The sequence below is a fragment of the Pseudoliparis swirei genome, chromosome 12 (genome assembly GCF_029220125.1).
Source record: "Pseudoliparis swirei isolate HS2019 ecotype Mariana Trench chromosome 12, NWPU_hadal_v1, whole genome shotgun sequence".
NCBI classification, from domain to species: Eukaryota; Metazoa; Chordata; class Actinopteri; order Perciformes; family Liparidae; genus Pseudoliparis; species Pseudoliparis swirei.
In genome coordinates this window covers 913,496-918,495 of record NC_079399.1, presented here as the reverse complement: position 1 = coordinate 918,495, position 5,000 = coordinate 913,496, and the positions used below count along the sequence as shown (strand labels likewise).

General features: G+C 53.5%; 1 protein-coding gene across 1 annotated transcript in view; it reads right to left on the bottom strand.

Annotated features, from left to right (window-relative positions):
* The window catches only part of LOC130202284 (kinase D-interacting substrate of 220 kDa B-like), a 57,124-nt gene that overhangs the window by 39,717 nt on the left and 12,407 nt on the right, over positions 1-5,000 (bottom strand).

Here is a 5,000-nt window from a genome sequence, read left to right as displayed (position 1 = left end):
TCACTTACTGCTGTAAAAGAATCTTAGTGATATCTTTGATCGGGACTTAAATCGCTAACTCCCACATAAATAAATCTCAAGGACTACATTCTTTCATCTACGTATTTCAATCAGGCACATCATCTCAAAATGCAAGATAGTTCAACATTGTTTGCCGAGACGGATTACTGCAACTCCTTATTAGCAGGCTGCTCCTAATAAATCTCTTGGTCCTCAGTTGATCCAAATGCTGCAACTCGTGTTCTCACCTAAAACAGAAAGATCACATCACTCCTGCACTAACACTCTGCTGGCTCCAGCAAATCAAAATCACTTTTTAAATTCTTCTCTTAACCTACAAGCCTTGATTGGTGATGCTCCATCATATCTTAGAGCTTGTGTTGCCATTGCTTACCTAGAGCTCATCACTAAATGCGGGACTTCTTGTAGTTCCTAGAGTCTTAAAAGTAGAGGCCGGGAGCCAGGCAACACACAGTTATCATCTCTCTTTTATGGACAACTTCAATTTCAGTCAGGCAGACACAGTCACCTCGTTGAAGTGAACAGACCTTCACTCTTTGACAGAGCTTATAATTTAGGAAGCTGAATCAGGTTTGCCTGGTCGGCCCCTTGATATACCTATAGGCTTATAGCTGCCGGGGGGCGTTACAGAAGTGCGGGTACACCTATCTCCTCTTTTCTCTCATAGGGATGAATTTTCATCTATAATCTGCGTTACTAACTCTTTCTCCAGAGTCCTTTTGACTTTCGTCTCATGGGGTCGCCGGACCCTTATGAGGCAACGCAAATCTATCTGCCTGATGAATTCGTCTGGGTGCGTAAATTCCTGCTCATATTCACGCCTGTCTGTTGAGACTCCGCCCACTCCTCCTCCCCACCGCCATCTGCCCACAGTGGATCGTGGAGGTCTCCATCGTGGATGCCTGCATAGACTGTCCTCTGCCTGTCGTGAATAGCTCGTCTGTCCTTCTGTACAGCCCATCTGTGCATCTGTCCATCCTGGAGGATCCTCTCTATTGCTCTCCTCAGGTTTCTTCCTTTTTTCCCCTGAAGGGTTATTTGAGTTTTCCTGGTCCGATGTGAGGTTTTGGGGCAGGGATGTCTATGTGTACAGATTGTAAGCATCTCGAGACAAATTTGTAATTTGTGAAATTGGGCTACAAATAAACTGAATTGAAAAACTGAATTGGGCGTGGCCGGCCCTTTAAGGCTCACCTTCATGAAGCCCAAGCAGCTGATTGGATGAGGGCTGGGCGTGGCCCGTGCTTAACTCACCTTCATGAAGCCCAAGCAGCTGATTGGATGAGGGCTGGGCGTGGCCGGCCCTTTAAGGCTCACCTTCATGAAGCCCTAGCAGCTGATTGGATGAGGGCTGGGCGTGGCCGGCCCTTTAAGGCTCACCTTCATGAAGCCCTCGCTCTTCAGCTTGTGCATCCTGTTGGCGGCGCCGTGGAGACGCTTCCTCTGCGAGTTCAGCAGCGAGTCCGTCATGCGCCACCAGGTCCGCAGGTTCAGCAGCAGAGCCACGCCCACCACGCCGCCCACCGCCACCAGCACGCCACCGCTGGCTCCAGGCCTCCAGCAGCGCCAGCAGAGCCAGGCCCGTCAGCAGGCAGACCAGAACCACCACGAAGACCAGGAAGGACGGCACACAGCACGTCTGCTTCCACTTCCTGTTTCCTGCTGAGGAGGAGGAGGAGGAATAAGAAGAAAAGTGAGGCTGTAAGTGTGTGTGTGTCCTCTGTGTCCTCTGTGTGTCCTCTGTGTGTCCTCTGTGTCCTCTGTGTCCTCTATGTGTCCTCTGTGTACCTTGTGTGTCCTCTGTGTGTCCTCTGTGTGTCCTCTGTGTCCTCTGTGTGTCCTCTGTGTCCTCTGTGTGTCCTCTGTGTCCTCTGTGTGTCCTCTGTGTGTCCTCTGTGTCCTCTGTGTGTCCTCTGTGTACCTTGCGTGTCCTCTGTCCTCAGCACTCTGAAGAGGCGTGTAGCCAGGAAGCCGAACTCTCTCTCACAGGCGTCGGACAGCGTGGCGATCATCTCGGCCATCGACGTCTCGCCGCCGACGCTTGACAGACGGTTGTAGTTGGTGAACAGGAACCTGGGGGAGGCCATGATGTCATCACCATGTCATCATGATGTCATCACCATGTCATCATGATGTCATCACCATGCCATGACTATGTCACCATGTCACGGTGACGTCGTCGGCGTGATGACGTCACTCACCTGACGGGCAGGGCGCGGCTGCTCTGCTCCGGCAGCTCTGGAGGGATCACGAACATCAGCCGCAGCAGCAGCTCCAGGTAGAGCACCTGGCGGGCCAACCGCGTGCTGAGAAGCCACGCCCACGTCCAGCGCTCGCCCTCACGCCGCCCGCCGAAGTACACCAGCACTACGGAGGAGACACGGTGAGTACACGGGGGACACAGGAGACACAGAGGACCCGGGCCCCCAGGGGCCCCAGCACTCACCACAGAAGGCGTAGAGCAGCAGCAGCAGGCTGAGGGACACGGCCACCGCCAGCCGGAGGTCGACGGTGAAGCCGAGGCCGACGCCCACAACGCCGCAGAGCAGCAGAGACAGAGACACGAGCAGCCAGGAGAACTGGAACAGGGGCGCCACCTGCTGGCCGGCGAAGGTCTTCATCTCGTCTGGGGGGGAGGGGAGTTAGTGTCTCTCTCTCTCGCTCTCTCTCCTCTCTCTCCTCTCTCTCTCTCCTCCTCCCCCCCCCCACTCACCCTCTAGCTTCTTGAGCAGGAAGGACTTGCCGCTCCCCCACTGGGCGTAGAGGCCCACGCAGAGCGGCGGCTGCGTGGTCGGCTCACTGAGGATGTCGGCCAGAGCCGAGCTGTAGAGGTCGTAGCCCAGCATGTCCCCGTCCGTCTCCACGGGCGACAGGTGGCCTAGGGGCACAGGTGTGTGTGAGTGAGTGTGTGCGTGTGTGAGTCTGTGTGAGTGTGTGTGTGTGTGTGACTGTGTGTGAGTGTGTGTGTGTGAGTGTGTGTGTGACTGTGTGTGAGTGTGTGCGTGCGTGTGTGTGTGTGTGTGTGCGTGTGTGTGTGTGTGTGTGTGTGCGAGTGTGTGTGAGTGTGTGTGTGTGTGCGTGTGAGTGTGTGTGGTATGTGTGGCGTGTGTGTGAGTGCGTGTGTGTGCGAGTGTGTGAGTGCGTGTGTGAGTGTGCGTGTGAGTGCGAGTGTGTGAGTGCGTGTGTGAGTGTGAGTGTGCGAGTGTGAGTGCGTGTGTGCGAGTGTGTGAGTGTGCGTGTGTGAGTGTGTGTGTGTGCGTGTGCGAGTGTGTGAGTGTGTGTGAGGCGTGTGGTGAGTGTGTGTGTGTGCGCAGGTGTGTGGTGTGGAGCGTGTGTGAGTGTGTGAGCGTGTGGTAGTGTGCAGTGTGTGTGTGTGCGTGGAGTCGGCAAGGCGTGTGTGCGTGTGTGAGTGTGTGCGTGTGTGAGTGTGTGTGAGTGTGTGCGTGCGTGTGAGTGAGTGTGTGTGCGTGTGTGTAATAGTGAGTGTGTATAAAAGTGAAATGTGTGTGTAGTGTGAGTGTGTGTGTGAGCGTATGTGAGTGTGCAGTGTGAGTGTGTGTGAGTGTGAGTGTGTGTGCGTGTGTGAGTGTGTGTGTGCAAAGTGTGTGCAGTGTGTGTGAGCTGCAGTGAGTGTGGCGGTGAGTGTGTGTGTGTGTGTGTGTATGCGTGGTGCAAAAGCGCGGCGTGTGCGTGTATGATCTGTGTGTGCGTGTGCGTGTGTGTGTGTGTGTGTGCGTGTGTAGTGCAGTGTAAAGTGTGTGTGAGTGCGTGTGTAATGTGTGTGCAGGCGTGTGAGTGTGCATGTGTAAGGTGTGTGCGTGTGTGTATGTGCGTGTGTAGTGTGTAGTGTGTGTGATGCATGCGTGAGCGTGTGAGTGTGTGTATGTGTAAGGCGTGCGTGTGAGCGTGTGTGATGTGTGTGGTGCAGGCAAGGGCAGTGCGTGTGTGCAGGAGTGTGTGTGTGAGTGAGTGTGTGCGTGTGTGCAGTGTGAGGTGCGGGAGTGCGTGTGTGAGTGTGTGCGTGTGTGAGTGTGTGCGTGTGTGTGCGTAAGGCATGTGTGGGTTCAGCTGTTAGCTAGTTAGCTTCATGCTGTTAGCTCGTTAGCTTCACGCTGTTAGCGAGTTAGCTTCATGCTGTTAGCGAGTTAGCTTCATGCTGTTAGCCAGTTTGCTTCACGCTGTTAGCTCGTTAGCTTCACGCTGTTAGCGAGTTAGCTTCATGCTGTTAGCCAGTTAGCTTCATGCTGTTAGCGAGTTAGCTTCATGCTGTTAGCTAGATGCTGCGTTAACATTGGTGCTTTCCACTTGTCTGCAGCTCTTTAGGCCCTCCCCTGCTGTAGTCCAGAGAGTTTCCAGTCCCTTTGAACAACAGACAGGAGAAACTAAACAGCATTACTCACTGAGCTCCAGCCAACAGTTCATGAAGCTACCTGCTCCCCGTAGCTCCGTGGAGCTCTCTGGCTGAGGGAACGATACCGTCTCTGATTACCGAATAGTCCAGTCACGTGAAATAAGAACGATGTCATTGGCCAGGCACATTTTTGGCCCCAAGATCTCACGTTTATCCTCCAATGAGAAGCCGCCTTGCCAAACGACCGTGAAATGTTTGCTCGCTGTCAAGACACACACGTGGGCGGGCTCAGTGCTGGGAGGGGCTTCTTGCGATAGCCATGAGTGGCGATATGTTATTTATGTCTCATTTAACTCAAGTGGTTGTTGACAGGCTGACGGTCTCCCACACACATTTAGCGCGTCAACACGGTATATTTACTATTTAAATGATTTGGTATATAATGTTTTTTGACAGGATGTATTTTATTTTTTTCTTCTTCTTTTTTTCATCTCAAAATTGTAAGAGGGGCAGCGCCCTAGCGCCCCCTATGGAGGCACCGCCACTGGTCATGACCACTGTGTGTGTGTCTGTGTGTGTGTGTGTGTCTCTGTGTGTGTCTTTGTGTGTCTCTGTGTGTGTCTTTGTG